Here is a 10158-nt window from a genome sequence, read left to right as displayed (position 1 = left end):
ATGGCTGGCAAAGGTTGAAAAGTTAGCCAACGAAGGCCGCGAGAATCCTTGGTTGCAATTCCCGGTATGATCGGAACCGTATTTGCGAGCGAGGGGTAAGCTATCAAATAGTGGAGAAATCACCTTCAAATCTAGCGAAACCCAAACAGTCATTGAAAATATGAAAGAAATAGCAGCCTAATCCTCCGAAGGTTCATTCACCAGGGTTAGGGAACATGACCAGCACTCCATTGGGGGACCCTGAGCACCCCGGTCGCGTGCGAGGTGTGTCCAATTTCCAAGACTGGAAGTTAAACTTCCCCAGACACGTCGGGATATATAAGAACAGGATGAGTTCGGATGCAATCGATGTACAAGCATTGACCCAGTCAGTCACGAAGAGCGTTTATCAAACTTTGTGAATTTTGTACATGCCAATGATGTGGACACAGATTTACACATTCCTCCATGATGAGATCTAAAAACTAGATCAAACTCGTCTTCAAAGGATCCAATGGAAGGAGGGGGGGGGGACATCTTGGTGCACAAAGAACAATCTAGGAGCAATCCACTTAGATGTTCAAGTGCACCGAGTTCCCTACTCCAACCTCAGTCTTGAGATGAGCCAGCTGCATCGTCTTTGCCCACTTGCCATCTCTAGCTAAGAAACCTAAGGACAGCCCAGAGAAGAAGAAAAGTCCAAGCCAAGATTCAAGAACCAGCTACCGAAGAAGTCCAAGTCCTCTGGTAAGGACTCAAGCACCGAGAAGCGTGATAGGAGTAGCTTGAACTAAAACTAACCCAAAATTCCAGCTTGGGAAATCCTTGCTACCGGCAAATCCACTTTGGAGGGCGGGACAACATTATGTCTAGTTGCATAATTACTACCTACAAAGTTGTAGAGTGAGGAAGACTTCCGTTACCGTCTAGTTCCAAAATCGTCACTTCTTGAATGGGAACATCTACTTCATTGTGGACGTCCCTTCATGTAATCATTTCAGCGCAGTTGGGGGGAAAAAAAGATGCACGACGACAATAGACACAGGACAAGAAACATTTGAGACGTGACCAGATGGTTCTCCATCCTTGAGTAAATACTTGCGCACAGATCCTTGTTTATCTTCAACCTCTGTGTCTTGGCTGCATTGTAAAAATAAATAAATCAAAATTCACTTAATATATATAGAAGATATAGGCTAACAAATAAGATAAAAAAGTAAAATGCACTTGCGAAGACAATTCTTTCATTTATATAGAGTTCAGAGAATTATTTGGTAGTAAGAGGGTGGGGGTGGGGTAGCATTTAAGTTGTACTATATCCGTTCTCTTTTAGATATCATTTTAACCTTTGACACACAAAACAAGATTGCAATAAATTCTTTCATACATGACATGTTTACCCTCTATTTCTCCCACATTCAATCAATGGCACATAAACCACCAATCCACCACACTCATTGAATTAAAAATCCACTTTCTAATTGCTTTTAATATAAGCACTCTAGTAAAACACTATCTTAAAAACCTAAAACAATGTCTATTTGACAACAAAATAAATTCCTAAAACAACATCTATTTGAGAACGAAGGTAGTAGCAAATAACCAAAATTTATGAAATTAATAACATTTTCGAACACATGCAGGAAGAGAAAGCAAGCAGTCCTAGGTGTCTTTGCCATCTGTTGCCCCATCCACATCCCCAGATATCCATGTCATTGTATTGGAATTGCAGGTTGTCTGCCGCATGAACGGTTGATGTTAACCTCAAATGACCATTCACGCCTTCAGAATCACTTGTCTGTCACATTAACTGTGAATGCATACCTCTGATAAACTATCAAAGCTATTTCACTTTAAGTATCATCAGGACTCCGACTCACACTTAACAATGCTTGAAGTTGTTTACACATAGGCTAACAACACACACATCTCCAAAGAACACAAGTTTTTGCTTTATTTGTTCCATCCGTTCCAATCTAGCATGAATAGAACACATCAACTAAGGTATAAGGAAACCACCTAATAAAGACATATATACAGAATAAACAACCATCACTTGAATCCATGAGTTTATTGGGGTAATCAGGTAGAGTAATGTATTGTTATAAAGGATACCAAAAAGAACAATTTATTATACATGAATATAACAATAATTGAAAACTTATCAGTACAATGCTACTTCCAAATTAACTATTCCAAAACAAAGGGTATCTCAGAATGGATCACAGCTGCCTACCTTACTCTGAAATAAGCATTGTGAATGAATAAAGAAATATTTAGCCATGGCTAACAGCTGCAAGCTTCGCTGCTAGGCCAACATCAACCTTGAACTTGGTACTTATTCCATATCTTTTTTTCCCAAAAAAAAGGTAATGAAGCCTCATCCTATATCCTACTCGGTTCAGCATTAAACATCACTGTCTACTTCTCCAAAAGAAGAGAAGGCAACTATACGTATTTGAAGCAGCACACAAGATGAAACTTACAAATTGTGTAGCAATGTCGCAATCGAATCCTATGTGCAGCGACTATGGAACTTAGCAGTATGTGCTTTCATTATTTGAACTGCTAGTATCTACCAACATAGGTTTTTAAGTACCACCTCACTGCCAAGCATATATGATGGACAAACCTGATCCTTTGATTCAAGGCAAATGTTCTAGGCCTCAACGAAAGAAGCTATCTACCAAATATTTATTGTGCAAGAGGGGAAGAATCGCACCATAGAAAAATAAAATATCAATTTGACAAACATAATAGATAGCATATTTTGGTAACCAATGGAGCAAAGTACACATCAAGATATTACCTTTTCCTGGTTTTATTTTACAGCAGAATAGAGAAATTAACATATTATAGCTTAGGAATATGAAGGATATCAACCAAGATATGTGCAATCACACATCACATACAAAACAGTAAAAAGGCATAAATAGAGAGGACTGCATTTTAGAAGGGCCATGGTAAATCTGAACTATGATTGGACCCTTGAATTGCATGTACAGATGGAAAAACGTGTGAAGTGAAACAAAAGCATTAGGTATCTCGAGAGAAAAATAAGCTAGGATAGTTACATGCAACCATGAAAAGAATTGGAGCTTTGAATGAATTGCAGAAAAAAATTGTTACAGTACATCAACTGAGAAATGAAGTGCAGCTTAGGTTTAGGAGTCTAGCAACCAAATGCTACCCATACATAATAATAATTACTTACGGATCAAAAACTGTAACCCACAGCTACAGGAATATAAGTAGCAGGGGGAAAAACTCATACTATAAATGATAAAAAACTATCATCCCAATGTCTTGTAAATTTGCATTGACTCCCAACCAGGACGCCCATAAAAATTCTATAACTTTGCATTGGGACGGAAGTGAATAACGACATAAATGGCAAGGAGGAGCATTTACCCAACTCGATGCTTTGGATGTCCTTTTGGAGACAACCTTGACACACCTTCCCTCATGTTTGGAGTACCAGCAGCTTGCTGAATTGGGGTGGAAAGAAAACATCAACCAGCTAATTTTTGCCGTTCTGCAAAAGATCATAGGAAGAGGAAAAAAGTGATGTTTTTATCTCATTTGATAATACTAATTTCATGTGCATATCTGCTTGTCCTTTCCTTGACATGACAATTTTCCCAATAGAATTGATGCATCAGCAAAGTGTAAATTATGTACCACATTATTGTCAAGCATGCTGAACTTAACTAATCCTTGATTCGAGCCTATTATTGTACACTTCTACCAAGCCATCTAACAATCACATGCATACAAAAAATAAAGTAATGTACCATGCAAAAGTGAAATGATCAACTGGGTAGACAACATGATCTTGTTATGGTGACCAAAGTAGGCAAATGCATGCCAATAATATCTCTTCTGTTTTGTAGTAACATGAAATAGAAAGTAATCTAACTTTAAAAACAAGGTGGCAACCAAAGTTAAACTGAAAAGAGGAACCTGAAATTACCCGCTTCTTATCTTGCTCCTGCCATTTGGCAATGGGCATCTTTGCTAAAATCTCTAGTGAACTATTGACAATAGAAAGTACCAAAAATCCATTTTTTTCTACAATGGAAATTGGCAAGCGAAGATATGCCTGAGATAAAGTATCTAAAGTAAAAGGGGTCATGGAAAATCAGACCACCCAAAGTGACCAATGATATCTGGAAAAATAATGCTCATTTTGGGGAAATGCAAAACTGCACAAGGCCGCTATTAAAGAACCACCAATTCCAAAAGAAATATGTTTAAGCACAATCAAACAAAATCTACATACAAAAAGACAGTAATATGTATGTAAAATACCATCTCCAAGTCACCGAACCTGCCTATTACATGGTCTATATCAAGTTGTGTGTGCCTTGAACAATGCAACAAAAACATCATTGTGATGAAACATGTTGATCAAATAGAAACTTCTAATATTCAGAGCTAAAGAGCAAAGCAGCTTCTCATAATTATGGGAGGACATCACTGGCGATACAGGAAACAATTTTCAGAGTCAAAAAGCAAAATAGTTTCTCACGGCCAATGAACTCAAAAGTAACCTCAACTAAACAAGAAACAATAATCATACAATCTATGTACCTAAGGGTCCACACCATTTTTAAAAATTTGGATCACAAAACAAGATGGAAGGATTCATTCGGCTACAATCGTATATTTGAACAAAGACTTTTTTCTATAGTAAAAATATTCAGCGCTTACAAATAGCTCTACCTAAGGGTCCACAACATTTTAATTCAAAAAGAACAAATATACAAGAAAGCAGACAACACTGAATAAGGGCATCAAATCTGTGACGATAGAGAAGAACAGCGAAAATGGTCTAACTACTTCAGTGCTCCATCTTACCTTTTCAATCGGATTATGTCCAAAAGGCTCCTAGTGCTGTACCTCTTTTTATTTATCATGCTACTCGGAATCTAGGAATGAAAAAGGAAGAAAAAAATAACATTAATGGAGCAGGCACACTGTTAAGTTGAGCAGTGGTAAAAGGTGTAGCATAGCAGATCCGAGGATCCATGGAGGAAATGAACAATGAACACTTGAAGAAGGTAAAATTTATACTTTTAAAATGCTCCATTGCTCATGCCTGGAGGCATCAAATCAACAAGAAACAAATCTATTCGTTGTTACAAAAACATGTTCATGCCCACCTTTACATTTTACTTAGTACAAGGCAACAATCTAAAGGATGGTTGTAAGTCAATCATTTTCCATTGCAGTTGTTTATTATTTTTGTGTTATTTAGTAGTTCAATGATAAGAGCTATAAAGGTACCAATTTAGTCTTTCCAATTTTGAGGAATCATCTCAATATTCCACATAAGCCAAAACAAACACAAAACTGTGGATATACTCATGGAGAATGGAACACACTACAACATTCAAGGTCACAAATTTTATTAAAACAATTGTTGAAAATTTAGATGAATATATGGAAGGAAACAATCAAGTGACGTGCATGATCGATCTCTTTAAGCAAAGATAAGGCAAATGATGTAGCATAAACCATATTCCTATATTGAATGCAAGCAACTATAGGTCTGTCTACCAGTGAAGGGCTAACAATTTCAACGTGAAAATTCACCCAGGCTTCAGACTATGCTTACTAACCACTTCACTGCAATTCTTTAAACTTGCATACCTGGACAACAATAGGAAATGTGGTATCTTTAGTCTGTCCTACAAAACAGAATACGTGATAGGCACTACAAGTACTTTTTTGCGTAAACACCTATCGAACATAAAAAGCATATATTAAGAAGATCAAGATGAATAGCAATAAAGATGAAATCAATATTTCTAAAATCAAAGGAATCAATCTGGAAAAAAGAGACTAACATCATCACTTCATCTAGAAGGATGCGATACAAGGAAACTATGACGGTGCACAAATATGTTCAAATTTTTAGGATGTGAATTTTATCATGAAAAGAAGCTAAGTGATATCTCTGTGCTCAGTCCACATCTAACATAAAAGACAAGAATATCAAAAAACAGTGAAGGGCCTCATATGATTGAAGGCAGGAATGGTTCATTGTATAGTGTGTGCCATATTAAGGGGAAAAAGATGGTAATATATAACAGTAGCAATTGACTTGAATAAGACATTGATATCATTAACAATCATGATAAAATACCGATCAATATGGACATTGCCTGAATGCAATAAACAAAAGTTATGGAATGGTTCGCAAGCATAAATTTTTCAAGCTAGAAAACCATCATGCAACACACATAAGTTATGGAATTTGAAGGTTCCCTAATCAAAAGGTCTTGCACAGTGTAGGTCTTAAGGTAGCCAAACACATGATTTGTTCTCGGATGTAACACATGACAACAAGGAGCCTATTGAGATTATTCTAGATGATTGTTTTTGATTCTCCGATATCATATGATGGATTGATACCTTAGTTAACAGCAAGCTTAATACCTCTGGGGGCATCATTTTTTTAGGAGGTAATGCATGATGCAAGAGAGATTTATGAACTGGTTGATAGAAGTGAATAGAGGAATGGATCAATATACTATGCAGTAGTCCATGCAAAAAGTTGTAGGCCATCAATGGTTGTAAGATGTCATGGTTATATGCACATGTACCAAAGAAAGAGCTGATAGATGACAAGAGATGATATGTGACAAAGTATCTGGGAAACAACATACCAAACAATGCACATCCAATTGCGAATCTAAGAAACCATATGTTTGTGCATTTAATCTGCTCAATTGAAGTGAAAAACTGACCTATGGGCATATAAATGGCTCGTAACCACTTGATATGCACCCACAAGTTCTCTTTCTTACCGCTTCATGTTGAATGCTTTAATCAGTACCTGCCTGTGGCAATCGAATATGAGATAAACAAGGAACTTGGAAGTTTGGGTGCAGCAAGGTGCAAGGTGATACATACAGAGCTTTTCCTTATAATCGTAACAAGGTTTCAGCAAAACAATTTTAGTACCCACTGCAAAAGGAAGAACAAATCAGCAAAACAATTGAAGTACACACTACAAATCTCCACACATAAATTTGGAATTTAAGCCGGCTATCTCAATCAAAATTGAAAGCAGCAACTAATTTCATAAAAAAACACATTTGAGGATGTTGAAATTTGAACATGATCATGGCAAAACAAGAGGTTAGAGAAGCAAATTTGTATATCAATGAAAGGAAATCTAAAAGCTTACAGGAACAGAATTACAAAACCAAGTGATTCAAGAGCAGGGAATCAAACAAGTCATAATTTTGCTACTTAGAAGAACTATCACGTTCTTAAGATACCAATGTTCAGATGCCCATAGAAAATTATTACATGTGCTTGGCAAGGGAGATAAGCCATCATATTGTCCACAAAACTGAACATATAAATAAGATTATGGCTACAATTGAAAAGGCTTTACAATTAAAAGAGCATCAACCAAAAGGATGGCCGCAATTGAAAACATGATGAAGAAATTCAACACTCGTGGAAGATGCATAGGTATAAATATACAACGTCATTTTATACGTCCAACTATGGCTGCAGTCCTGGGGGAATTTTATACGTACATCATGAACTCTTTGGAGGCAAAGAGGCATGGCATTCTAAATTGGCAATCTAGGTAGTGGTTTCTTGAGATGGCAATAATCATGAAAGGCTTTGTCGGCACACTAACAAATTCTGCCACAAAGTTCAGAGTGAAGCATTAACACTTTATTTCCATAACAAATGTACTCAGCAAATGGTTTTTCTAGGATACTCCACAACCGAAACAAAAGTGGCAGTAGTGTGCACCAAACCAAAGCTTCTTATTCTATGAAAAAAGAAGACATCCATTCCAAATTAACTCCATCAAAATTCAACATTATGTACCAAAATCATCTTAAGAGACATTTTTGCAGAGGAAAATGCATTAATATTTTTCCTCCGGAGCTATGTTGATCATAGAGCTATATATATATATATATACATATATATATATATACATATATATATATATGAATTTAGACCTGAGACAATCAGGGATATAAAATAGAATATGTTCATACGCCGAACAGAGCAAGAAGGTATCAAAAAGTTGTGCAAGCTAGCAGCAGTGAGCATTGCTCACCATCAGTTCAAAGCCTCAAATAGTTTCAGATACATACGGTCTCCCACAACTAATCATTACAAACTGAGTTCAAGTCTTACATTCTATATTGTATTCAGCTATCTACATATTTATAGATTGTAAAAAGTAGGATGGAGCGAGTGCAAAAATCAAATGGCTCACAGAGCTTACCTGGACCATATTTAATGTGAGATCATGTGATGAAAAATTGGTTTGATTGATGAAATTAGCAGAGCAAAGTGATTTAGCATAATGAAGCAAACACCTTTTGTTGCTAGTAACACGAGAAAAGCTAAAACTAATGTTGCTCATAAGAATACTCGTGTTGTGCCTACTTTTGGTCGTGTGTCTCGGTACTGGATTCCTAAATGTTTTATCACTAACCCTAGTACCAAGGCCTCGACACCTTCTAGTGCTATGTAGGTTTTTGGAATGAGGTATGGAGAACAAAAGCTTTCTAAAATCAAGACATTGATGGTTTTCCATACCCTTGTGATGGCCTTCAAGAGGCTTGTTGGATATGATAGCATCTACAATGATTTTGTGAGAAATTATAAACACTCATGTCTTTTATATTCACATATTTCTACTTGTGGAATAAGTAAGATGCTTGTTCTTATGATCCTTTATATATCCCCGTATGTTCGATCATGTTGCATTATGGCTTTTCAAATTAAGAACATGCTTATCATGATTCATGCTTGTACTTAAAAGGATATACCATGAAATCTCAAACACATATATCCTTGTCTCCATTGATCTCATTCGTTATTCTGTTGTGGGGGAGCATTTTTTTTGAAAAAAAATGCTTTCTTTTGCTTAGAGGGAAGATTTCTCTTTCGCTTAACTGTTTTTGAAAGAAGTTTTTGAGCGGATTGTTTTGAGGGGGAGTTCTTATATCTTTGGAACTTGTCGAAGTTTATAAAAATTAGAAAATAATGAAATATGATGAGCATCATATCTGATACATATGTGACTTTTGAAGCCAGTGCTTGCTACATAGGAGTTTTTGCACTTTCATATCTACTAGTCTGATTGGCGTGCCTACACCGCGTCCGTTTTTATTTTGCTGTGTAGAGCACGACAAAAGAAGACTAAAAAAATTAGGTTCACAAATTTTTGTACATTACAATATTTATTTATGAAATTATTAATGTTAAACACATTCAATTAATTATAGAGAAAACAATAGTACTTTTATGCATGTACATAGTTTTAACATGTAGGTGGAAGTAATACTAACCTAAAAAATTTGTTTCATATATTTTTGAGTTTTAGATATTTTTCTTTGCATTTTAGATCTTTTTCAACCAATTTATTACTGTAACTAATATTCATTTCGATATTTTTCTAGAATTTCCTGAAAAAGAAAATTATATATATATGTATACGTGTATATATACATATGTATATATGTATATACGTATATACACACATACATACACAGGACCACTGCTACAGTACCTACAGTAGTAGGGGCCCTGAGAATTCACGGATCCCAGGCACTTTAGTATATAGTAGTTGATATGTGTAACTGTGTAGCTTTTGTCATGATTTTTAAATCGAACGACAACTTGAATTAAATTTTGTCATGGTTAAACTCTCTTGATTGCTTTGATCTTTGATAAAAATGCTATATGTGAAAGAATAAAAGAAATGAAAACGTGTTGAATGATATTTGATAGATAAAAGATCAAGGAAGTATGCAATGTCGCACTTCTTCTTTTCAAGACTGCTTATCATTGCACTTTGATATGAACTTGGAAGAAGTCGTGTATGACCATAATCATTGTCTTAAGCTTCTGATTGTCTTTTTGACATAGGCTTGGTATGGTTCGATAGAATAAGGCTGATGGTGCATATAATTCCTTATGAAAGAATATGAGAAGTTCTTGACATCAAAATTGGCATCTTATTATATGTCTTTTTAATCAAAACAATGACATACTTTTGATATTCATGTTTTTTATAGCATATAAATTGAGGATTCGAGTGATTGAGATTGGGAGACCATACCTTGCAAATAAATCATTAATTATACTTGATAAGTTGTGCACACACTATATTTTTACATGTGT

The 10158-nt window shown here is 35.6% G+C and overlaps 1 long non-coding RNA gene across 1 annotated transcript; it reads right to left on the bottom strand.

Moving 5' to 3' along the window:
- Positions 1 to 816: 816 nt before the first annotated feature.
- Positions 817 to 5780, bottom strand: LOC133905535 (uncharacterized). Its single transcript, XR_009907636.1, has 3 exons — positions 4840 to 5780; positions 3391 to 3514; positions 817 to 1119 (listed from the first exon to the last, which is right to left on the bottom strand). It is a non-coding gene; the product is annotated as an uncharacterized LOC133905535 (long non-coding RNA).
- Between the last annotated feature and the right edge of the window lie 4378 nt (positions 5781 to 10158).

The sequence above is a fragment of the Phragmites australis genome, chromosome 22 (genome assembly GCF_958298935.1).
Source record: "Phragmites australis chromosome 22, lpPhrAust1.1, whole genome shotgun sequence".
In the NCBI taxonomy this organism is placed as follows: Eukaryota; Viridiplantae; Streptophyta; class Magnoliopsida; order Poales; family Poaceae; genus Phragmites; species Phragmites australis.
The sequence above is the reverse complement of the archived record's forward strand: the minus strand, read 5'-3'. Positions and strand labels throughout refer to the sequence as shown.